Here is a 27,739-nt window from a genome sequence, read left to right as displayed (position 1 = left end):
GCAAGAAGGTCGCTGGTTCGACCCTTAGCTGGTTCAGTTGGCGTTTCTGTGTGGAGTTTGCATGTTCTCTCTGCGTTCGCATGGGTTTCCCCCACAGTCCTAAAACATGCAGATGCGGTACAGGTGAATTGTTGCAGCTGGAAGGGCATCCGCTGCGTAAAACATGAGCTGGATAAGTTGGCGGTTCATTCCGCTGTGGCAAGCCTGGATTAATAAAGGGACTTATCTGAAAAAATGAATTAATGAATATTGTTGTGTGGGCTATTATTGAGTCACAAGATGGCGCTAAACAGTCAGGAACAGCAGAGGGCAGAAATACTGAAAGATATATGATATTGTGAATATCCGTATATAATTTCAAATCAACAACACTTGTAGTGTGACATAACGTCTCTAACTGCGTCAACACATAAATGGTTTAATCTGATTGGTTATAACATAGATCAACTTGAAACCTGCACATGCGTACAATTGAGAACAAAATCTTGAATAACTTCAGCAACAAGAAAACAAAGGTCAGACAAAACAAGAGGATATTTCTGTGGTCAAGAGGACGAGAGCAGAAATTCAGCTCCAGTCTTCATGTCTCCTTCAGTACCCCACCCACACTTTTGCTCATTTTAATGCATCATTGCTGAGTAATATGCATTTCTTTACAACAACAAACAGAGCAACACACAAGTCAAATACATATTTTTATTATTATTATTGTACCATCACATTTGTTAACAGCAGACTACAGAAGTGTAGTAGTGTACTGTACTGTAGTGTACTGCATTTCTGTAACATGAAATGTCCCTTTGAGTCTCAAGAGAACATGCAAACACAAGACATAAACAGCGATTGCACAAACCATCGTCTTTCACTTTTAACACTGTCAGCGGCTTCTAAGATCACTTTAGGAGAGGCTGTCAGTCTCCCTATGATGCTTCCTGTGATACTGCAGTCAGACTCCCACACTTGACTGTCCTCACTGGCTAATAACAGTCAGAATAATTGCTACAGTAGCAGAGAATACAAAAGGAAATAATGCAGAAGAGCAATTAAGGCACTTGACTTGTTTGGTTTATTCTGTCAAACAGACGTCCCTTCTTTCGAATCTTCAGTGTCCTGTAAACATAGTTACAGACTGGATTAGACATTAACTTATCAGCATTTGATTCCGTCATATTAACATTGACTCAGTATATGACACTATAAGATGGAAGACTAACTGGCCAATAGCTGTGGTTTAGCTCCAATAATCAATTAACCAGTTTTGTGTATCATTCAGAAGTGGTGATGTCATGCACATGTGTATTATCAAAGACTATAGCTGCATCCAACATACTTCCTTACTATATAGTACGTTTGAAACTGTATGCGAGTAGGATGTTCAAATTCATAGTACTGGAAATGATTGAATGAGTGAATTTGATTTTCCTTGACTAAATTCTACATTGTTATATAATAGGGATGTGCTGTGTTTACACGCACACATTAGTGATGTACCTGTTCCTGCAGGCTCTTCTCCTTGTCTTTGTCCAGCAGCTGCTGTGCTTCAGTGTCTGTCAGGCCGAGGTCTGCCATCGACTGCTTCTCCTCCTCTGGTTTCTCCTGACACAAACGCACAAGAAATAAGGGAAATAACATCACCAGAAAGCAGAGTGCATGATTCTGCTGGTTTAAACCTGACATGTTTTATAGGAACCTTCAGCTCTACTGTTGCCCTTCTAAATAAGATCCTTGATACACTTACAAAAGTAAAATTGTAACAACTCACAATTTAAATCAAATTAAAAATATCAAAGCAATTTTCTACATTTTATACAGACACACACTAGGGCTGCACGATACATCGTTTCAGCATCGAAATCGCGATGTGCGCATCCGCGATAGTCACATCGCAGGAGGGTGCGATGCAAAAAAAATATTATATATATATATATAGGCTATATGTATCATGGGTGGAGCAGAACCCGAATTCGGTATTCAGATAAGCACGAATAGCGTGTTTTTACCAATACTTATTTCAAACAAATACTTGAAAAATGATTTGTATTCGGGAACAAGAAAACATTATATCAAAAAGCCGCGTTTCCTCATGAGACCGCAGTGCATGCCCGCATGAGTGAGTGAGTGAGACATTCAGGAGTCGGAGGCGGGGTGGGGCGGGGAAAAAAGATGACTGAAGCATGCTGCTGCTCCACAACAACAACAGAGAAGGCTTGGCAGAGCGAAAAATACTGCATTACTACTTTTGTTACATTTTTTTTTCATCATACTAAAATAACACGTGACAGAAGTTCACTCAAAAGTGAAAGTTCTTTCTGTCATTAATTACTAACACTCCCGTCATTCCTACTACTATCAGAACATAAATTTTGATATTTTACCATATGAAAATGCAATGCAGTTATGAAAATTGTGAAATTAAAGCAATAATGCAGAGATCTGGTCTCGGGGTCAGGTCAGGGTGCACCTGTAACCTGACGCGGAGGCACACAGGAAAGAACTGGGCATTCAATTCATGTTTTAGTTAAATAATTCTTTAAATACAGCTCTCTTGATCTCTAAAGGGGAAAAAATGCAAAAGAAATTTGTCGTTAAATTAATTTTAGCAGAGACGCAACTGCCTGTCATTTTCACATTCGTTTTTCAGTTAGGGATTGCACGTACAAATCCGATTGTGAAGAATGATTAAGCACTTGCATTTTTTATTGCATCCTTTTCGCAAGTTATTTATCTATTTATTATTTTAAAGTGGTGAGAGCATTATTTACTGGCAAACATGTTCCTCGATCTCGAACATCAACAAATAAAGTAGCCTACCTAAATTAATTGACCTTTTATGTAAAAATTAAGGAATAACTTAACTTAATTAAATATTAATAAATAAAACATCCGCTCTGCAAAGCAAGTTGCAAAACAGAATCCATGGAACTGGCAGTGACCGGGAACCAATTGGAAGACTTTGGTCTGTGATGTAGAGGAGAGGGCAGATGGTGAGGAAATTATTATTAATATTACATGTAGCCATGAATTATTGTAAGTGTTACTATTATTGTTTTTTTTTTCACTAGCAGAAGCAAAGACAACAAACAACAAAAGTGATGTGGATGTCTTCGTCTTACGGCATGGTATGTACACTAGACTTCTGTCAGTTTTGATTCTTTAAAAGTTGATGTATAATCCATGTGATACAACTTGCTTCTTATGAATACATTTCAGACACTGTCGGTCTAACAACAAAGAGAAGGGTGTTCAACATCATCCTGCTAGTAAGGAATCTTCAAGGGAAGCAGAGGATTCTTGTGGCAGAGATGGCCAACCACTATAAATACCTTTCAACTCATCCTGGTTCCTTCAGAGAACTGTCCTGCTTGTTTGCTACTGAAAAGTATGTATTCGTATTATTTGGCACAAATATAAACATATGGTTACCCAGTCCAAATGATGTTAATATATTTTAATGTTGTTGTGTTCTTCTTTTAAGATACGACATGTGGCCTAAACAAAGAGGGGTTGAAAGGTCTTTGGATCATCATTCTCAGAAAGCAACAAAATAGCTGAGAAAAAAAACAACAACGATACGAGGGTGCAAGCCAGAGACCTGCAAGGTACCTGTAAGTTTTGACTGGAGCAGAGAACAGACGTTTTTGAAAATAAAGCTCCAACTGATTAGTATGACATTGACTGCGAATTTTCTTTTACTGTAAAGAAAGAAGACGAAGACCTTAACCCTAAATCTAAAGCATGTAATAAAATCTGATTTTCATAATTTATAACCAAATTGTTGTCTCTTTTTTTTAAAATACATAGACATGTACAGTATGTATGCATGCCTCTAAAATCAATCAGTGGTGTAAATTAAGATCATTATTGTATGCCTAACTGCTTACAACATGTATATATATGAGCTACTCTATATGAAAAAATGATAAATTATGAAATAAATACATTTACTGACATTAAGAGCTTTTAAAATATGAATTTTGTGATAAAGAATGTGTACTTCTGGATTTTTCTTAAGGGTACTCCATGACTATATTGTCATCTTGGAATTATAAGGTTGTATCTGCGTTCTGAATGATTTTGAGATATTGAGCTTCAAAGTTTTTGCATTTCATAGCAGATAGTATGTTTGTAACATTTGTTTAATAAAAAAGTCTAAAAATTTAAACAACTTCAACAAAAAACATCTCAAAGTAAGTAAGTTGTCATTTAATAAGAATATGTCGATAACTCAATTTTGTCTTTCTAAATTTGTTTTATCTCCTTTTATTTTTGTCTTTGATTTGAAGCATTTGTATGTATTTGTTAGAATGTCCAACAAAAACTGCTGTACATGTTAGTACAAGATACCAGTACCACTGCTGTTCTGATGAAAATTAAAATAATAATAAATAAAAAACTATTTGTATAATGTTCTATTGAATGCAAGAAATACAAATGATGCCAAAAAAAACATTTTCAAAACTAACAAAAAAAAATATACAGCCAAAAATTATTTTACTTTTAATTTAGATAATCTGTAGGTTTACATTTTTTTAATGGCTATGTTTTTTTAATCTTTTGGAAGTTTGAACTATTCATAGCATTTGTAAAGATATCTTTTCGCCATTGTAACCTCATTTCTTACTATTTTCATGATTTTTACAATGCAGCTATTCTTACAAATCATTTGATTAATAAAGAAAATAATTAGCAAATTAACCCATGATGAAAACAATAATTAAATGCAGTGTCTACAAAATTATCCAGATTGAGTTTCACCACAAGACACAATAACTTGCATGGTGTGATACTAATTTGAATAAATATGGTATAATAAAGGGGAAATTTTTTTTGGAATATTTAGTTTTATTTACCATTTTTATAAGATTTTTAACAAACACAGTACAATACAAATAATAATGCAAAAATAATAATAAACACAATACAAAATAATTGACATAAGCCCCATCCCACCCCCTCAAAAAAAAAAAAAAAAAGGAGGAATCGTCTCAGTTATCAAATGTACATAAATATACACATGACATATGTAGCATAAACAAATTTTTAAAAAGATGACAGTATTCACATTTCTACAAAGTCAGTGTCATGAATATATGAGTTAGAGATGAAAATTTCCAAAGGTAAAATGCTAGATTCCCAAGAGTCTTAAAATAGGTCCCCTTGTGGTTTCAGCTTTTTTCTGTGAAGTTTCAAGACGTAGTCGCTCCATTTGAATGACATAAAGCAGCTCATTCAACCATCTCTTAAAACAGGGAGCCTTTGGAGACTTCCAATTAAGTAAGATCATCTTTTTAGCTGTGATCATGCCAACCATCAGGGCTTGCTGTTGGGTTGAAGGAAAAGTGTCCATTATGTTTGTATATCCAAAAATAGCCAAATTGTAGTCAGGTTGGATAGTGGTTCCATAAGCACTGGAAAACAACTCAAAGATGCTGGACCAAAACTCATAAAGAACAGGACAAAACCAAAATAAATGTGCCAAAGTCCCCTCTGCTCTACCACATCTGTCACATTTAGGAGATACAGAGGGAAAGATTTTACTTAATCTAGTTTTAGAGAAATGAAGGCGATGTAAAACTTTAAATTGAATCAATTTATGTCTCGAATTTATTGAAGCTTTTTTTATTCTTGACAGGGCTTCTTCCCAGATCTCATCAGCCACTTCTTCATTTAAATCCATGGCCCAAGCTATCTTCATGTGCTTAGTGCATATTGGAGCCTCAAAAACACGAACAAAGCTTGATATTAGGTGTCTAGTATTAGGGTTTGAGGATAGAAGTTTCTGAATAATATGACTTTCTGGTTTGTTTATAAATTGTGAGATATTTTCCTTTACATAGTTTCTAATTTGCAGATAGCGAAAGAAATGAGACTGCGGGAGAGAAAACTTATCCTTCAGCTGTGTAAAGGATGCAAATTGATTGTCTATGTAAAGATCTCCTATGCGAGATAGCCCTTTTCTTTTCCATGCTGTAAAAGTACTGTCAATCAGGGAGGGTTTAAATGAAGGATTGTGTGAAATCGGCGTATTGACTGAAACCTTAGGTAATTTGTAAAATTTATTTATCTGATTTAAAATCCGTAACGAATTCCTTACCACAAAATTACAGCTTCCTTGTTTTTTAATTAATTTACACTCTGTAAAAGCAATGTTGGGAGAGAGCACAGATATGGCCTCGGCATAAACCCATAATGGGGAAGTCTCATATGTCACATCCTCCAGAACACCCCTTTGCCAGAATGTGAGAGCTCTGGCATTTGCTGCCCAGTAATAGTGCTTGAACATTGGAAGGCCAAGACCTCCGCTATCTGTATTTTTTTGTAAATGGGCTTTGGCTATGCGAGGTATTTTATAGATCCAAATGAATGAGAGAATAATTGAATCAATTTGTTTAAAAAAAAAGACATGGGTAAATATATCTGGAGATTTTGAAAAAGATATAAGAACCTTGGCAGAACAACCATCTTTATCACATTCACCCGGCCAATTAGTGACAATGTGAGCAACTTCCATCTTTCAATGTTAGCTTTGATTCTGTTAATCATATCTAAGAAGTTTAATTTGAATAAGTGTTTGGGGTTCTTTGGAATATTCAGGCCGAGATAAGTAAAATGATTGTTTACTATTTTAAAAGGTAAATTGTTTAAAAAAGTGTCACTTAAATTATTTGTTAAAGGCATAAATTCACTTTTTTCCCAATTAATTGAATAACCTGACAACTTACTGAAACTATCAATATAGTTGAGAATCTTATATAAAAACTGGATCAGAGATGTAAAGTAAAACGTCGTCAGCATATAGACTGATCAAGCTTTCGGCATTGCCAAGAGAAATACCCTGGATATGTGGATTAGTTCTAACTCCTACTGCTAATGGCTCAAGTGCAATGTTAAAAAGAAGAGGGGATAGAGGGTCACCCTGACGTACTCCCCGCTGCAATACGAAGGGGTTAGATCTGATGCCATTTGTCAAAACAGATGAAGATGGACGTAGATAAACTATTTTGATCCAGTTAATAAATTTGTCTCCAAATCCAAACTGCCTTAACGTTTCAAATATATACGGCTATTCAATCTGATCAAAGGCTTTCTGCGCGTCTAATGAGAGAATTGCAGCTGGTTTGTTGGTTAATTTATCTTTTGCATATAAAATATTAAGTAAAAGGCGGACATTACAGAATGAGAACCTTCCTGGAGTAAAGCCTGTCTGATCTGGATGGATAATTGTAGAAATTTGTCGTGCCAGTCTATCAGCTAATATTTTAGTCAACACTTTTTGATCAAAATTTAAAAGGGCAATGGGCCTGCAATTGGCTGGATCTGTCTCAGGTTTCCTTTTTTTCAAAATTACACAGATATTTGCATCATACAATGAATCTGGAAGTGTATTCTTCTTAATTGAGTCTTGCAGCATTCTCAGCATATAGGGGGCTAGTTTCTTGCTAAAGAATTTAAAAAACTCACACCCAAAGCCATCTGGGCCTGGGGCTTTCCCTGAGGGAAAGGCATGAATTGCTTTTAATATATCTTCAATTAATATTTCGGATTCCAGTTCTAGTTTAGAGATCTCACTGAGCTTTGGCATGTCCAATTTTGAGAAAAAGTTGTCGTAATTTGGGTCATTGTGATTAGCTTTAGAAGTGTATAAATCTGAATAAAATTCCCTAAAACAACCATTTATTTCATCAGGATTTGTTATTAAATCACCTGTTTTTGTTTTTACCATATGAATTACTTTGTTGGCTTGTTCTCCTCTTAGTTGTCTTGCAAGTAGTTTTCCAGGTTTGTCTCCCAGCTCGAAGTGTTTCTGTTTAAGTTTGAGAAGTAGGTTACTTATCTGTCTATTTAGGATAGAATTATACTCATTTTTTAATTTTAATATTTTATTATAATCAGAATTGGATAGTGACTTTTTGTATGCTTGTTCATAGTTTGGGAGTATATTTTCAATTTCTAGCAGTCGGCTATTCAAAGCACGCTTTTTAGATGATTCGTATGAAATAATGTGTCCCCGCATTACAGCTTTTAAAGTATCCCATAAGACTGAGTCTGAGACTTTACCATTATCATTAGTTGAGAAATACTCATCCATTTTATCATTTAAGTATGACAAAAAAAGTTGGATCTTGGATTAACATAGGGTTGAGACGCCAGCAATAATTACACTTTGGCAGAATATTTTCAAGTTGGAGCGTGACAGGGCTATGGTCAGATATTATTATGTTATTATATTTGGTTTTGCCAATGTTAGAAATCAGTTCAGATGCTACAAGAAAGTAATCGATTCGAGAATATGATTTATGCACGTGTGAGTAAAACGAGTAGTCTCTACCCGTAAAGGAGAAATTTTTATTTTAGACTTCAGTCCTTGGCTGAAGAAAGATGACAAAGGCCACGTTTGTCAGTAAACAGTACATGTTTGAAAACATATATAGTTCAGCATTTCCTGTAAATGAACCCTGCATCCTGTAGGTATACAAATATAAATATGTCAAACTTCAAGGACAAATATAGTGCCCATTAAATAGTAAAAATAGTAGTGTGTTGTAAATGAGTATGCAAATAAACACAATACATTTTTAGTGAAACATTTATAAATTATTTATAATACCACAAAAAGAAATCACACAAACATGCAAACACCAAAAATATATATTTTATAACAGTTTTTATTGGAATATTTTATTACCAAACATATAAAAGCGGTTAAAAACTTTCATAATTGAAGGAAATGTATATATTTTGTATTATTATTATTATATTTTGTGATATTTATTCATGTCATACATCTGGTATGTCAAGCTCAAGTAAAACTGCACTGCAAAACATCTTTTCAAATGATGCCTTTATAAATGCCATTATAATAAACTTTCACAACAACAACAAGAGTTCATGACAATTGCAAAAATGTTTATAATGACAACTTTCTGAACTCAAACAGCAAAAGTACCAAAAAGCTATGACACTTTTCAAAAACATATTCAAGTACCTACCGAAGATGAGCAAAAAAAAAAGTTTTACAAAACACTGAGAACCAAAGTGTGCTTGGCGAGTCCAGGTGTTTATGGTGACTAGACTCTCATATTGCAAACCGGTTGGCATGAGGAGACTTGGGTGTAAAGTGTCAGGAATTCCAGGAAGGCTCCCATGTGTTATCCCAGGTTTTGCCACTGTAAAGTATCAGAAGTGCACAATATCATTAAAAAACAAAGAATCAGGATGATTGTTAGGTTTCATTTAGAAAGTTCAGTGATATTTATTTATAACTGTAAAGTGTCATTAAACTTGGCACTCTTGAATTAACTGCTTGAATAAGTTCAACATTTGCAGCATGTTTTCACATATTCCAAGCAGATCTGACAGTTCAACAGACTCAGATATGAGGACAGTAACTGCACTGATCACTTCTTGCTATTTAAAACACACTTTTGACTCATCAATTATATTAAAACTACCAACAGCATACAGTGCTCCACCCTAATAATATTGCTAAATTGTGACAAGTTTATTGCTTTACATGGCTAAACATTTATTTTATGCCTGCATGATTCACTGCTATTACTGTAACACATTACACTCTTAACCCAAACTAGTTGACTTTATTAGAAAACTGCATAGAAACCTGTTGCCTTAAACCCTTTATGTTTTTACACAAGGTGAAACTAAACAGCCCTACTTGAATTAACTTACAACCTTTACAATCTTATTGGACTTACAGTAATACTTAATTCAAGTATGGCTGTTAAGTTTTATCTAGTATATAATGTAAGGGGTTTAAGGTTTCTATACAAGGTTTCTAAGGCACTGGGTTTCTATACAATTTTCTAGTAAAGTCCACTAGATTGGGTTAAAGGAATAGTTCACTATTTACTCTCCCTCAAGTGGTTGTACACCTTTTTTTTTTTTTTATAAAACTTGCAAGTTTCTTTGTGTTGAACATGAATGAAGTTTTTTAAAGAAAGCTGAAAGCCTGAAATTATTGACATACATAGTAGAAAAAAAACAAACACTATGGAAGTTAATGTTTACAGGTTTTCATCTTTCTTTAAAATATATTTTTTGTATTCAACTAAAGAAAGCAACTCAGACATATTTGGACAAGTGAATGTCATTAAGTCATTAATGACAGAGTTTTCATTTCATTTTTGGGTGAATTATCTCTTTAAGAGTATACTGAAAGAAATGTCCTACTCAATGTAGCTAACTTCAGCTACGTGTGTAGCCCCTTGAGTACTTAATTAGAAATCAAAACAATGATCACATCGGTCCCATTTTATCCCCTATATATCATATTGGCCACAGAATGGACTACTTGGTGTTGCAATGAAATTTAAAAATTTATAAAACTATGACTTACCACACAATACAAGACAAACAGTGAATTTTCAACTCTGCCATTTCTTTACACAGGATGAGGTTCCAGCTTCAAAATGGCACCATAACACTGATCCTGAGTTGTGCTGCTTTGTTAGGTTGTGACTGTTCAGATGCAGTGCTGTGAAGAGTTCTTTATTAAGGAAAGTACATCTTTTCAAATCTGTACATAGTAACAAAGAAAACACAATGATTTTGTATAATGAACAATTCTGAACAAAAACCTTACCCTTAGTCAAGATGAATTCGTATGGCCTCTGCATTCTTTTGCTACAAATGTGGAAGACAGATGAGTTGTTTTGTCTGCAACCCACTTATTTGCAAATTTTCTACTGTTTTTCAAAAATGCATTGGACTACATTAAGCAATTGTAATGTCATTTAAGTGTAATCCAAAATGAGCCTTAAGCTGTTTAAGATTATGATTTAAAAAGCATTTCTTGCATAAAAAAAAAATCTGCCTTTTGTAATACATACTGTATGATCAATGGTAAATTTCTGAGAAGGTGCAAGGTAATCCTTGAGTTTTACCATTAACATCATGACTGACATAATATTTGACAGAAAAGACAGCTTGTTGTGTCTCTTTAGCACAATTTAGAAATGATAGATTCTTTCTTTTATTACATAAATTGGTAAAGGCCAAATTATACTGGTAATAGTGTATGATATGCATTGTGTGAAATACACCAGCTTATGTTATGCTTGAGTTTATGTTATGCTTGAGCTTATATTATACTTTGAATTATGAAAATTCAATAATTCCTTATAATAATTACTTTTCCTCAATTTCTGTTTAACGGAGAGAAGATTTTTTTTTCCCAACACATTTCTAATCATAATAGTTTTAATAACTCATTTCTAATCACTGATTTATTTTATCTTTGCCATGATGAAAATAAATAATATTTGACTAGATATTTTTCAAGACACTTCTATACAACTTAAAGTGACATTTAATGGCTTAACTAGGTTAATTAGATTAACTAGGCAGTTTATGGTAATTAGGCAAGTTATTGTATAATAATAGTTTGTTATGTAGACTATCGAAAAGAAATAGCTAAAAGAGGATAATAATTTTGACCTTGACCTCTTAAGGTCCAAGGTGTTTTTTTTTTCATGCATTTTTTTATTTATCTTTGCTATTTGGGATTATTGGACCCTAATTAGAATAAAAACACAAGTACATTTACATAAAACACAATAAAGTCACCTTTGTGTAATAGAATGAAAAACTCCTTATTTCTGTCTTGAACACAGCAGTTTTTTCTTGCCTTTTTAATGCATTAATAACACATACACACATATTTTTAAACATGCTTTGACTATCAATAAAATATTTTTGCCCATTTTGGACAGTTAAAATAGTGTATGGGACATTTCATATGCTGCAAAACAGTTGCAGAATGATACTGTATGTCTGAAATAAAATATAAAAAATAAGACACAAGACAAAACAGCTAAAATGTGCTGTCCATGTATGGGGCCACTAAGCTCTAGGAGGATTTTATTGTAGCCAAAATAACATATATAAGACTTTCTCCAAAAGAAAAATATTATCAGACCTACTGTTATGTTCTGATATGTTATCAGACATATCCTTGCTCTGTTAAACATCATTTGGGAAATAAAAAAATAAAAAAAGAAAACAAATTTAAAGGGGGACATTATATATAATATGTGTGTGTGTCTGTTTTAAGGGATGTAAAATAATTGCAGTTACAATGTAGCCTTTAAACCTTTGAGAAACACTTGATTTGCTTTAATAGAGATGCAGTTATGAATCCAATTGTATGATTAGAGGTAACATTTCTTGCATATTGCATAATTTATTTATTATTATTATTAAACAACAATCTGGTAACACTGTTCCTCATCTTTAAATGTACAATATTGTTCTGAGCTATATGAGGGGAAAATATATGTTTTAATAAATGAACTTGCATGTAATTAGATAACGTCGCTAGTTTACAGTACATGCTTTATTTATATCTAGTCTGTAGTCATTTACTGCATCAGGAGATGGCTACCTTACTTTTATAAAGGTTCTAAACAAACCTCTAATCTAAATCTAAATCTCTAACCTCTTTTACTTACCGAGTGGAAAAAATATTTTTTAAACTTAGTACTTTAAATGTAGTATTTTTTAAAGTAATAAATAAATAAATTAATCAGTTTTAATAGGCATGTCATGATTACCATAAACTGGGAAATCGAAAATAATTTCACTCATTAAATATAAAGTAATTGATAACATATTTATCAACACCAACTAATCTCCAATAAAAATAATTTAAAAATACATTATGCAGCATTAACCTACAACGATGAACTGCACCGTTGAACTCATCAGTAAACTCACCGGTGTTGCATTTTGACCAATAGCTGAGCAATGTTAAACTCACCGTGAAATAAAAGTTACGTTGACCGAGGTATATTCTCGTTTACAGTGGTCTCGACATTTTTTACAGACGCTTATCATGAACAAAACAAACATCACATATTTCTAAAACAAAAAACTGCGATAATAGGCGTAAACCAGGTTTAAAATATTGCGTTGGCGTCTATTAGTTATCATACAGCGTCTGCTATCCTATGGAAAAAAATGAAATAAAATAAAAATGAATAAAAAATACTGCGTCTGGTACCCTGTGTCAATAACAACAACAACAATAATAATAACAATAATAATAATAATCACAATGCGGCGTCTGGTACGCTGTGTCATTAATAATATTAATCAAAATACTATATTAATAATATTTTTAATAATAATATTTAATAAAAATATTTTTAAAAAGCGTACATCGGGTACACTATGGCAAAATAAATCGTGCTAGAGGCACGGAAATGATTTCCTATTGAAATACATTGGATGGAAATTCGTGCAGGGTGACACGAAAAAAGAGGGAAATTCGTGCCCATGAAGACGAATCAATAGATTAAATTTCGTGACTATTTCACGAACTGCAGTGAGACTGGGTTGCATCAGAACAAAAAAAAAAAACAAATAAAGTGAGCAAACAGCCTCAAAAACACAGACGTGACAGGAATATATATTGAATATAAATATATTATATTCATTATTTGATAAATATATAATATTCAATTACATAAAACAATTAAAAGGACAAATGCTGGACCTTTTGGCAACACTTTTTCAGTTTAGGTCACAATTCACAGTATTAACAAACAATTAAACTAACACTGCTAGCATAATAAACTAACTAGCTGTTTGTTAATAATTAGTAAGGTACAAATTGGGTTTACGTTTAGGTTAGGGCTAGGCATGCCCCCACCCCGGCTACGGGCATGATGTAGTGGAGTAGCAAGTAACATGCTATTAGGTGATGTGACCGCTAGATGGCGATCTTGGATAATAAGAAGCTTACCACCACTAGGAGTTTGTCAGAGTCATTGGTCTTTAATTATAATCATCTGTCTCCCTATTCTACTGCATCCCAGAATAACACACGGCACCAAAAAAAAATGTAAAAATATAGATTCAGTATATTTAATATGTTTTTGTCCGCAACTCGCCGTCACGCCGTGACGGAGATTCCCGAGCCTGTTTGGTCCAATGGGAGGCGTGCTCTCCTCAGCGCTCACCATGATGACAACGAGACTCCCAGCAGTGACGTCGCCATGTAAACATTTGCATATGCATTCCTATAAAGCACGGCGGTTCTCGCTCGGTGTTGTCAGTTCTCTCGGGGCTGCTCTTAGAAATTGACCAAGGTAAGTTCAAAATAAACTTCTCTTTCTAAACACCTGTCTCGTGTTTTTATTTGTCATGTACAGCAATACACTGTCATACAGGTCTGTTGAATGCATTTGTACGCAACGTGGTTTGACAATAAAGTAGCCTAACAAGTAAATAGTTGTTAAAAATGTACCTTCATTAGTCAACATTTGGGGAAGGTAGTAAAAAGTTAATCAAAGATGTCCTAAGACATAATGGTAATGTTATGGTTGTTACATGACTGTATTTATTATTATGTATGTATGTTTAAAACCAGCAGAATATACTATATATTTAACATGTCAAGAACTTACTGTTCTTCAAAAAATTGCTCAATAAAAATTTCCTTAAGACAAGAATGGGTATTGTTTTGGTCTTTTTTTTTCTTTTTTTTGTGTCAAACTACTGTAGGTTTTAAGTTACTACAGCAGATATAGGCTACCTATATCATTATATTGTTAGTCAGAGTTATTTTAATGACCCAAATCGAGTAAAATGTCTCCTACTCAAGTACTTTTTGGATGCAAAAGTCAAATTTACAGTTTTCAACAACAAAATTTTGTCTCGTAAAAATGACCAGTGGGGTGTGAGAAAAAAGTTAATGTTGAGATATATATTATATATAAAAGAAGTTGATCAAGTTGTCATAATATTTAGTCATAATGCATTTTTCTGTACATTTCCATTAGACGTTTTTTTCTAAATCTATAGTTGGTAAATTGCTCCCAGGTCAATCTGGACTTTGTCTAATGAAGGTGAGGTGTATCTGAAAGGAGATTGTCCTATGTTCACATTTCTACTTTTGTTTTGGGTTTGTTTTTTGTTTTCTTTGTCCTATGAAGTGCTGTCTTTTCCTTTCTGTATCACAATGACATGATCTGGCAACGAATCACAGTACAAGCCGCAAAAAAATGAAATAAATTAGCCGTACCTTACATGAGGACGTCCATCCAATGTCTGCAAAGACAAAAGTGTGTTTTTTTTTTTTCACGTATCACTTTATAAAAATAGTAGCGTATACATAATTCGTTTTATATTTTTGGCTTAATATTTAATACTCGTTTTGATGTAACCATGTCTATAGTGGAATGGAACATCACAACCGTGGTTTCTGCAGGTGTCAGTCACTATTTCAAATGTATGACTTTTTAAGTCTTTTCTTAAAACCATTGTGACCCCGACATTTCTCAGAGGTGGCTATAAATATACAAATGTTGCACACATAACAATAGGCCTATATAAACATGAGCATATTGCCAACACAAAAAGTGCAACAGTCTTAACAGTCATGGGCTATATAGTTTGTATAATCATTTATTCATTTCTTTAATTTAATATTATTAACCTAACCTCAAGGAGACTGGTGGACAGCATGTGTTCAGGACAAGTCCATTGGTTTAATTTTGGAGATCATCCTCAATGGTCAGTTGTGGCCTGTGTTCATTTTCAATTTGATTACCATAAAGGGGTCAGAAAGTTTAACCTGGTGCTATAAGTTCAGTCTGTGCTGTTGATCTAACGTACAATCTAATCTAATACACAACTCTATGACAAAAATTAAGGGCCGATGGCTCTTTATTTGCATGCGATCCTTGCATGCATGAAATATTGCACATCATGACAAGTTTTGCTTGCTAACTGAAAACGTGCTAGATATCATGCAGTTTTTCATTCAGAATTGTGGTATTTTTAAAGTACTATCAAGTTTTCTAACTGGCGAGCGACATGATCTAGTGGGTCCGTCATCTTTAATGTGCGCGTTGGTGATTTCAGGAGGCGTGGCTTTGGACAGCAGGGGAGGGATTTTTTATTTTTATTTTTTTTTATTGAACAACAAATATACAATTTAAACATGACATCCAAAAAATACAGAAGTAACTAATAACATAAATTAAAATAAATTATATAAATTAAACAAATAAAACAGACAATTCAACATAGAGGTCTTTACAATGATAATAATTTAACCAAACCAATTAACAGCAAGAGTACTAATCAATTAACTTAAGCTCCTTTGCCACAATAATTGTATTTATACATTTTTCGCTCTTAATATATTTGAGCGATTCTATATACAAATGAAAGTCTGCAATAGCAACCTTTAAACAAGGTTTAGAGTTATTTAACCTGCATTTATGAATATGAAATTTACCGAACAAAATTAAAAGATTCATTAAAAATTCCACAGATAAATTGTTTGAAACAAAATAAAAAATAACGTCTTTGGGGGTCAAATTGCAACTTAAACCTGTTTTTTTTTTTTTTTTTACATATAATGATAGATCATTATTAATTATTAAAAAAAAAAATTTTAATATTCACAGTCATAAAAAAGATGAATCAACGTCTCTGGGTGATGTAAACAGAATGAACAGTTTCCATCCGTCTGCGTAAATTTAGTTAATGTTTGATTACAAACATAAATGTTATGTAAATTTTTTAAATGTAATTCCCTGTACTTGTTACCCAAGCAAAAACGAAAAGGAAGCATCCAAGCTTTTTTCCACACAATATCATGGAAATATACATTCCAAAAAAATGTTCCTCTAGGTTGTAATGCTCTATTTTTGAAAAATATTAATCTAATAACTTTGTTTGTACATTTTTTCTACAAAAGTCTACCCCATTTAAGTAAAGAGCAGGATCATTTCTATTAATATTGATACTATATGAAGACATATAACTTCTCATTAGCATTAACAAACCAGAGGGGATGGCTTTTGTTACATAGGTATATTCTTTAAATTTAATAGGGAACGACCATCTTTCCATAAAATTTTTGTAAGAAAGTAAATTAGCTGATTGGTCCAAAATATCAGATAAGAAAAAAATACCTTTATCTGTCCAATTTTGTAGGTAGAGAGATTTCCGATTAACAGTTATATAAGAATTATTCCACAAAATTGCTTTATGGGGTGAGAAATTGTGCACATAACACAACTTCCATGCTTTAAGAGCTTGTTGATAAAAATTGGACAATGTTACCGGTAGTTTCTTAACAGAATAATCACATGTTAGTAAAAAACGCAATCCTCCAACCTTTTTGAAAATATTATATGGTATAAAAAACCAAATTGAGTCTGCTTTCAATAAACAATTCCTAAGCCATTTAACTTTAAAAGTATAATTTAAGTCAAAAAAATCTAAAAGTTCAAATCCCCCATCTTTTCTTGGGCCTTGAATTACTTCCTTTCTTAAATGATGATGTCTGTTTCTCCAAACAAATTGTATAAATAAATCATTAATTTTTTTACAAATAGCATCTTGAACAAAAAGGGATAAAGCCGGGTAAACAAATCTAGACACTCCTTCTACTTTAGTCAACAAAACTCTGCCAATAATAGATAAATCCCTTTGAAGCCAGTTATTAAATACACCTTGAGCTTTTTTATTTTAGGGGAAAAATTTAAATCTTGTCTCTCTGATAAACTTTTTGTTATACTTATTCCTAAATATTTTACCGTCTTTTTAACAGGTATATTACATAAACTTTTTACTTCAGAATCATAAAGTGATATAATTTCACATTTTGTCACATTTAAAGTTAATCCAGATGCAATAGAGAAATCCTTTACTAATTGCAAAGCTGCAGGTAACTGATCTAGAACGGTATCATCAGCAAGTTGAGATATCCTTATTTCTTTATTAAATATGGTAATACCTTGAATTGCTGATGATTTTAAAACATAAATGGACAGGTACTCTACAACAAGAAGAAATAAAAAAGGAGCAATAGGACATCCTTGACGGACTCCTCTACATATGGGGAACCTTTTAGAAGTATTTGGGTATAAATTTATAGAGCTATTGATATCTCTATGAAACAATTCCATAATAGAAATAAACCTGTCCCCAAAACCGAAATATTTTAATGCCATAAACATAAATTGGTGCTCAATAGTGTCGAAAGCTTTGTGAAAATCAGGAAAAAGTAGTAATGCTTCAGATTCAATCAAATTAGAATAATCTAACAAATCCAGAATCAATCTAACATTCCAACTTATGTGTCGCACATAAAAGCCATAAAACCAGTTTGATACTCGCTAATAATTTCATTTAGACCTTCCTTTAAGCGTTTTGCATAAATCAAAGATAATAATTTATAATCTACATTAAGTAGTGTTATTGGGCGCCAGTTGTCTAAAATCATAAGGTCTTTATTAGGTTTAGGAAGCAAGGTTATTAATCCTTGTTTCAAAGAGGTTAGTAACTCCTTTAGCTCAATAGATTCCTTATACATTTCAAATAAAGGATTTTCAATTATATTCCAAAAATGCAGATAGAACGCCACTGAAAGACCATCTGAGCCTGGAGACTTATTTTTTTTCATTGAACGTATTGCTATTTCCATCTCAAGCTTACTCAGATTTTCTTCGCAAGTATCTTTAAATTGAGGTGAAATAGGAGAGACAGAAGATTTAACAGATTCAAAAAAATTATAACATTTATCCTTTTGAAATACAGATTTATATAATTGGGAATAAAAGGACTCTACATATGTTAAAATTAACTTAGGATTTGAAGTAATAACATCATCAATTTTAAGTGAGGAAATCATTTGCCTTTTATAATTCCGCTTTTCTAGTGAAAAAAAGTAACTTGTATTTTTTTCTCCTTTTTCTAACCATTTGGCTCTTGAACGAATAAAAGCACCTTTTGCAGTATCAACGTAAATTTGGTCAATTTCAAATTTTATAGTTTCTAATCTAACTTTTAAATCCTCTGTCAGATTATCTTTTTTTAAATAAATATTTAACTCATTCATCAATGACTGTTCCTTATTCAAATTATTGTTTTTAACTTGTTTACTAAAATATATGGCTGACTGTCTAACTTTAAACTTAAATAATTCCCATTTGCTAGAATGTGACATTTGATTATTGACAAAAATGTGTTGTGCGATACCTTTAACCTGCTTATTAAAATTTTCATTATTCAGCAAATTATTGATTAACTTCCAATATCCCCGCAGACTTTTATTATTAATTTTAGAGCCAGAGAGAGACAGAACAATCATTTTATGATCTGTAAGGGGAGCATAAGTATATGAAATTTCTGTTACATATTGAATACATTCAGGATTGATCAACCATAAATCAATCCTTGATTGTAACGATCTAGAGGAATTGCTCCAGGAGTAACATTTATCACTAAAATTTAAAAATCTCCAAATATCCACAACAGACAGATGAGAGGACAAGAAATTTGTAAGTTTAAATTTTGAAGAGGATGAAGAATGAGGGGGAAAGCAATCTATGAAGTCATCTGGGGCATCATTAAAATCGCCTTCAATTAACAAAAAAGCGTCTTTATATTTTCTCTGTAAAACTAAAATAGCGTTAGATAACTGTGGACATATTTTTGGCTTGGACTGATGAATTATAACCATAAACATTTACTAAGATAAAAACTGAATTAACAGTTATCAGTATCCATCTCCCTTCTGGTGAATTAACCGATTCTAACACATCACCTTTGACCTTATTTAACAGAACAGCGACACCTGCTGAAGGATGTGAAGCATGACAACAGAAAATTTGATCACCCCACTGAGATCGCCACCACCTAACATAATTTTCACATGAATGTGTCTCTTGTAAGAAAATTATATTCGCGTTAGTATGTCTAACAAAAATAAAAATAGATTTTCTTTTAATGCTGTCTCGTAAACCCCTAACATTAAGTGAAACAATTTTAAAATTACTGAAAATAAAATCAGACATAAAACAAAAATTTGGATGTCAGAATTAGTATAAATGTATAAAGAACCCTGAAACAAATAAATTCACAAAGCAGCCGGTGTTGAACAGTTATTAACCTGGAACAGTCACATTACCCGGACGATCAGACTGAACGAATAAGTTAACTTTTGACACTGACAAGAGCCAGCGACCAAATAGTAGTTTTCTGTCAGTGTTCACTTTTCAGCTTCAAACTCCTCAACGGACAGTTTTTTGCCATCATTAAAAGCATCTGCACCACGAAAGTGAGCTCTCTTGCCCTGTTCTCTTGCCTCTTTTACTTTTGGCCATATAGCAACCTCCTCTGTTGTCTTTCTGCAAACGTCAAGTCCTCCATCAGACGAACACCTCTTTCCTTAAGAGCGGGATGATCCCGAGCCGCTTTCCAGACTTTCTCCCTGTACACTCGAAGCGCAAACTGAATTATGACCGGTCGAGGGCGATTTCCACCTGCTCCGGGACGACCAATTCTGTGAATGGTGTCAACATAAAAACGGATGTCATCTGCTTCGTCTGGAGTGAGAACTTTAAGGATTTCCAGCACTTTGCTTCTGATATTTTCTCCATCGGTTTCTTTGAGATTGATGATCCTTAAATTCCACCTTCTGCTGTAGATCTCGGCTTGATCGCATTTGCTTTGAACCACTTGAACCACCTGCTGAATTTGTGTGACCTTATTTTCATTTACCTTAACTCGTGTGGACATCGATTTAAACTCCTCTCCGACAAAATCAACAGCCTTTGAAAGATTAGCAATCGTAATCGAATTCTGGGCAAGTTGTTGTTCCATCGACGCAAATCGATCACTGAGGGAATTAACAGCCCGCAGTATGTCAACATTAGAAACTTTAGGATCATCTTCATCCTGACAAAGTTTTTTTGAGAGAGGACTGCTTGATGGTGTATTTGACGACGAATCGTGGTCTCCAGAAGGTTCGAAAAGCGAAGAGAACAACTTTCGGTCTTTACTCTTTGGCATTTTTGCAGCGTTTGCACGTGCACTGAACTCTTGAATCTGCGTATAGTTCAGTCTATAACTGGGGTTTAGACATCGAAATTAGCTGAGTTACTACTTCTAAAAGTCCCCACCTTGATTTAAGTGATACAAATTCGTCCAAACAATGTAAACTCCTCCAGATAGCTCAGAGCTCAAACCAGCACAACCGTCTAGGTCGCCATCTTGCGCCAACCAGCAGGGGAGGGATTGTATTTGAAATATTATGCTAACCAGTTAGCATTTTGGCAGATCACCTAGTGCAGCTTTAACTGATTTCACACTAAAGCTCCGAGCTGTCAGAAGTCAAACTGTGGCATTTAAATATGGTCAGTAGTAAAGTAGAACTTATTGTGGTATTTTCAGCATTTTTTGTTAGCATGATTTGGAGGGGCTCAAAAAAATAAGCCAATGTTGTTCTTGAAAGTACCTTTTTGACCTTTGAAAAAGTACATAGTTAATGGCATAAAGACACACTGAAGGGGAGGTTTTCACTCATCAAAACAACTAATTAAATAAAAGACACCAAACATCCCCTAAAAGGTCATTCAGGGTGACAATAACAGTTCAAGCATCTAAAAAATATTATTCCTTGATTTTCTTTTCGGCTTGGTCCCTTTATTATTACACGCCACCGTGGAATTAACCTGCCAACTTATCCAGCACAATTTTTACGCAACGGATGACCTTCCGGCCGCAACCCATCTCTGGGAAACATCCACACACACACACACACACACACTCAGTCACACTCATACACTACGGAAAACTTAGCCCACCCAATTCACCTGTACCGCATGTCTTTGGACTTGTGGGGGAAACCGGACCACCCGGAGGAAAACCCACGCGAATGCAGGGAGAACATGCAAACTCCACACAGAAACGGTAGCTGACCCAGCTGAGGCTCGAACCAGTGACCTTCGTGCTGTGAGGCAACGGCACTACCTACTGCGTCACCTAAAAATATTATATGTATGGCAAATTTATATCCTAAATAGAGGGTCTCATCACTACAATTTATTTGTGTCTTTTTATTTTTGACAACCAAAGAGTGCTTAAACGGTCGGACGTCTATAAAGAGAGAGACGCTTGCTTAGCATGGCACAAGGTCCATTAGACCTTGTTTTATTGGATTTGGCAACCAAAGTATTGAGTCCCTAAAGAGATAGTTCACCCTAAAAATGAAAATGCACTCACCATTTACTGACCTACATGCATGTAGTTCTACACGTTTATTCATACGTTTGCATTACTGAGAGCAGGAGAGAAACCGGCTGCACTGGTAGGCAGTAACGTTATCTTCATAATATTGTTTAATTAGCATAAATGATTAGCAAATGAATCTGTCTCGTCAGCCTTTACAAGTGAAGGAATTATCTACACACAATCTGAATTCCCAATTAGAATAATACTACAAACTATATAATACTATTCATGAAAACACCTAAATAACAGACCAATCCAAATGCCCAACACGAGCCAGCTGCGCTCCAGACCAGATCAGCTCGATGACGTATAATGTCTCCGACGCCGCCGGTAGTCCCATTTAGCAACTTGATAGCAAGCGTCTTTTTAAAGAAGCATAACCCAATAAAAAATTCAAGAGTGTGCTGTAAGTGATGTGTTTTATGTCGTAGAACAAAACGTGAAAGTATTTTGAGTTTGTGTTTGCCACGAACCTTATTTAAGCGATTTTACTGAAACCCCATCGAGAAAACCCATTGACTTTGGGACGAAGGAACCGGAACTGCTAAAATTCTAACTCGCTTCCGGGTTTTTGCATACAAATTGACGTCATAGTTCCTCCACTCAATTAGGAGTAGGCTAGCCTCAACAAGACTGACTGCTCATTTAGTCTCTACATCTAGGCCTATTGAACTACGTGCTTTAGCATAGGCCAACGAACTGCAGTACAGACACCAATTCTCACTTAAGCTCATTTCAGGTTATGATTAGACCTGTCCAGTTTCATCTGGAACGCATCCCAGATGACCTTCTGAAGTGGTTTGAGCGATCGGATGGATATCTGATCAGAACAAAAAGAAAAAAAAACGAATGAAATGAGCAAACAGCCTCAAAAACACAGACGTGACAGGAATATATATTGAATATAAATATATTATATTCATTATTTGATAAATATATAATATTCAATCACAAAATAATTAAAAGGACAAATGCTGCACCTTTTGGCAACACTTTTTCAGTTTAGGTCACAATTCACAGTATTAACAAACAATTAAACTAACGCTACTAGCATAATAAACTACCTAGCTGTTTGTTAATAATTAGTAAGGTACTAATTGGTCTTACGTTTAGGTTAGGGCTAGGCATGCCCCCACCCCGGCTACGGGCATGATGTAGTGGAGTAGCAAGTAACATGCTGTTAGGTGATGTGATCGCTAGATGGCGATCTTGGATAATAAGAAGCTTACCACCACTAGGAGTTTGTCAGAGTCATTGGTCTTTAATTATAATCATCTGTCTCCCTATTCTACTGCATCCCAGAATAACACACGGCACCAAAAAAATGTAAAAATATATATTCAGTACATTTCATATGTTTTTGTCCGCAACTCGCCGTCACGCCGTGACAGAGATTCCCGAGCCTGTTTGGTCTAATGGGAGACGTGCTCTCCTCAGCGCTCACCATGACAACGAGACTCCCAGCAGTGACGTCGCGATGTAAACATTTGCATATGCATTCCTATAAAGCACGGCGGTTCTCGCTCGGTGTTGTCAGTTCTCTCGGGGCTGCTCTTAGAAATTGACCAAGGTAAGTTCAAAATAAACTTCTCTTTCTAAACACCTGTCTCGTGTTTTTATTTGTCATGTACAGCAATACACTGTCATACAGGTCTGTTGAATGCATTTGTACGCAAACGTGGTTTGACAATAAAGTAGCCTAACAAGTAAATAGTTGTTAAAAATGTACCTTCATTAGTCAACATTTGGGGAAGGTAGTAAAAAGTTAATCAAAGATGTCCATTGTTTTAATATTTGATGTTGTTTTTATTTTAATACAGAAGCTCTGAAAACCTTTTGTAAAATAAAAAAGATTTTCCAGTACCTTGTTTACATGTTTCTGCATTATTCCAGACGTTCTGTGTTATTTGTGTTTTGTATTCACTTATCTACTATTAAAAATAGGGTTAATGTGGCGTAACTGTGTTAAATGCTCATTAATTTCTGTTACTGTTAAGTATTAATACTTATTGATGATCAATACTAGCTTTGCTGTTGCCAGATAAGATTTTGTTATCTTACATATCTGTCTGTAAGCCAACACTGGCCTCACCATAAACCTGCTCTGTTCTCCCTCACAATACAGTTAAATTACACGTCTCAGACTACTGTTCTGGCTGCTGGTCTGTCCACAGGCTTATAATTGTATGGCTGTGGTCTGTCGTTTGTGTGAGTCTCTCAGAATATCTTATCTCGGCACCCAAACGCGCACCGCGATCAGTTGTCTATAGTGTTTATATGCGCGAACTCCCTCATCCGACGTCACAAATTTCCATGACTAAAAACGACTCCAAACAGCTTAATAATAAACTTAAACGTTTATTTTAAAGAAAATCTAGTTCTTACTTTACTCTTACACACATTGTCTCACTGGGGTGTCTAACCTACAATATGCTCTTTAATAATGTTTAGTCTATTTTACATGTGTTACAGCATCTAAATAGTGATTATATTCTATAAACAGTTATTTTACACCTGGTGTTAAATGTTAGCAACATCTTAATAGAATTGATTTATATATACAATGTTATCTACAATCTTCCGAAGTCATTTGCTGCAACCAGCCCTACTTCACCCGAATTCTCCGACCTCATGGCTCTGTGTGGAGAACATTTAATAGATGGAGAGAAACGCGACAGAAAGAGGAGAGAAAGCATCTTTTTGAGGCATGTTCCGTACACACCTTCTTTAAACAGACCCATGATCAGAATGAGGGTATAGAAGAAGACGTTATGGTAACATTAGATGAGTAAGCTAGCATTAACCAGGCGGAGGAGAGAAACGGCAGCGCAGCGCGGACAGGATTCATCATGTCAGAGAGACAGACAGAAAAAGGAGAGAGGGAGACAGAGAGAGAGAAAGGCCCTGAAGAACAGAGAGACCGGAGAAGAGGTGTAGTGTGTGTGATTTCGGATACTTTTAGGTTTATAATTAAGTATAATCAAGAGGAGAGTAAAGAAAATACAGGGAGAGGAGGAGAGAGACACTAAATCATTAATAACTGTGTGTATTATGAAAGACTCAGATTCATTGAACTGGATTGGAGAGGCATTGTGTGTTATATGCCATGCCAATAATATGCTTTATACGTTGTAAAAGTTATACATTAAAAATACCCTTAAAAAAATATATATATATTGTAACAAATATGGCCGACCAGACGCATAATTATTTTGCTTTTTATTCAACAAATGAGCCAACTTTTGTCCAAGGAAGACTCAATGGTCAGTTGTGATCTGATTCTAAGGAATTTATGACCCAAAGGAATGTACCCACAGCACAGCACAACTGAATTGATCAGGACTTCTTTAAGCTCCTTGCTTAAGACTGATGTTTTAATGTAAACTTTACTCCCTCTTTATGTGTAATCATGTGTTTGCAACGTTTCCCTTGCTCCTGTATCAATATATATATATATATATATATATATATATATATATATATATATATATATATATATATATATATATATATATATATATGTTTATTTTTATTTATTTATTTTTTTTAAATACCTCTGCATAATCATATCTCTAGCGAAGCTAAACAAGCCCTTAAACGGTTCATATTCAGTTATGTCGTAAAGCTTACTTGCTGTACTAATTGATCGTTGACATTTTATGTTAATACGAGTGCAACATGTTAACATTTTAAGAGACTTCAACATTTCTGCCTCAATTTGCATAAAATTTGCCTATGCAAATTCCTCTGCCTCGTACAAAGAGCCATAAACCCATGATTCAAAGAAGTTCGTTTCTAATTGGTCAACTTTCCATGGAGGGTGGATCCGAACCTGCCCTATAAAGCTTGGGACCAAAGCCACACCTCGCTCTCTGCTCTGAAACTCTCTTTGAACTGCAACTTTCTTTTAACCGCAACTCTCTTCAACCCGGCTCTCTGCTCTGAAACCCTCTTCTAAACCGCAACTCTCTGCTCTGAAACCTCTTCAAACTCTCTGCAACTTCTTCAGAAAGAACTCTTCTCTCAACTCTCTTCTCTGAAACCTCTTAATCTGCAACGAAATAAGAACAAGACCTAAGCAGAGAAACCTCCAAGAAAGCAGATGGAGACCCAGACAGAAAGGGTTAATCGCACAGCTCGGTCATTTCACATCTCGGATACCTTCTTTCCGTTATTTTCCATCGAGAGTCTAGTAAAGTTAGTGCGTCGCAAACCAGTGGTCAGCACAACTGGCCCCTTTTTGCCGCTTCAACTTCAAACACCGACTCACCCAACTCCATTTACATCACGAACAGACCGCAAGTATCCACCTTCTTCCAACATCTAAACTGGTGTGAACTAAAATTAACCCTAAAGAGACAACAGAAAGGGTGAATTTGATTGTTTGGTTTGCTTGGTGCTCTTACAAAGTTAATCTACACTATTATTAATTTGCTACATTGTTTATATTGTGGAGAATAAACAAAGCATAAATATTACAATATATATATATATATATATTAGTACTGAATTATATATAGTACTGTTTCAGTGAACGTGAACAAGCATACTAAATAAAATAAATTTTCACTAGTTGTATTAGTATTTTTTTTTTCAGTGCTTTGAAAAATAAGTTAATTCTTTGTATACTATAAATATATGTGTGCTATATATCATTTATTTAAATATGTGGGCAACAAATTCTAGATTCATTTTATTAAAAAATTATCATATTATTCTTATTTTTTAATTCAAATATAGGGGTGCGGCCGGGTAGGGGACCTTACAAAACAATGTGCCCAGGGGCCCCTGAGTTTTTAATCCGGGCCTGCGTGCCTGTTTAATAATTTTTTTTTATTAAAATTTAAATATTTATATATATATAAGAGGCAGTAGGTAGTGCTGTTTCCTTACAGCAAGTAGGTCACTGGTTCGAGCCTCTACTGTAGATTATCTGTAGTGTTGGAGTGCCTTTGAATGTTTCCAAGAGATGAGTTGCAGCTGGAAGGGCATTCGCTGCATAAAACACGAGCTAGATAAGTTGCCGGTTCATTCCGCTGTGGCAAGCCTGGATTAATAAAGGGACTAAGCTGAAAAGAAAACGAACAAATTAATGAATAATGTAGTATGCTATTATTGAGTCACAAGATGACGCTAAACAGTCAGGAACAGCAGAGGGCAGAAAGACTCAAAGATTTGTGATATATATGAAGACAAATATGATATTGTAAATATCCGTATATAATATCAAATCAACAACACTTGTAGTCTGACATAACGTCTGTAACTGCGTCATACATATAGATGGTTTAACCTGATTGGTTATAACATAGATCAACTTGAAATCTGCACATGCGTACAATTGAAAACAAAATCTCAGGCAACAAGAAAACAAAGGTCAGACAAAACAAGAGGATATTTCTGTGGTCAAGAGGACGAGAGGGGAAAATCAGTGCCTTCAACATAGCGCACGCACACACACACACACACACATCAATTTTAGGATGTCTTGCTCTCTAGCAGGCTTTTTATCAGGACAGTAAAATAAACAGCAGACATGTATGACACATTTATGGAAATATTCTTTAAGTTATGTAAAACTAAATATAAAAACAAATAAACTATTGGGTGATTCTGCAGCTTTATCTGTCAAATCAAATATCAGTAGAAAATGTCAATAAATATATAAATGTCATATAAGTGTAAT

General features: G+C 34.3%; 1 protein-coding gene and 1 long non-coding RNA gene across 2 annotated transcripts in view; one reads left to right on the top strand and one right to left on the bottom strand.

The window, feature by feature from the left end:
• fam20cl (family with sequence similarity 20 member C, like) overlaps window positions 1-27,739 on the top strand; it is a 588,191-nt gene that overhangs the window by 401,112 nt on the left and 159,340 nt on the right. The window lies entirely within an intron of this gene.
• Window positions 694-10,377, bottom strand: LOC147838513 (uncharacterized). Its single transcript, XR_015522096.1, has 3 exons — window positions 10,355-10,377; window positions 1,492-1,596; window positions 694-1,110 (listed from the first exon to the last, which is right to left on the bottom strand). It is a non-coding gene; the product is annotated as an uncharacterized LOC147838513 (long non-coding RNA).

Source organism: Danio rerio, chromosome 22, assembly GCF_052040795.2.
Source record: "Danio rerio strain M-AB ecotype USA chromosome 22, GRCz13ab, whole genome shotgun sequence".
NCBI classification, from domain to species: Eukaryota; Metazoa; Chordata; class Actinopteri; order Cypriniformes; family Danionidae; genus Danio; species Danio rerio.
Note: the sequence above shows the minus strand (reverse complement) of the source record. Positions and strands in the feature narration are given on the sequence as shown.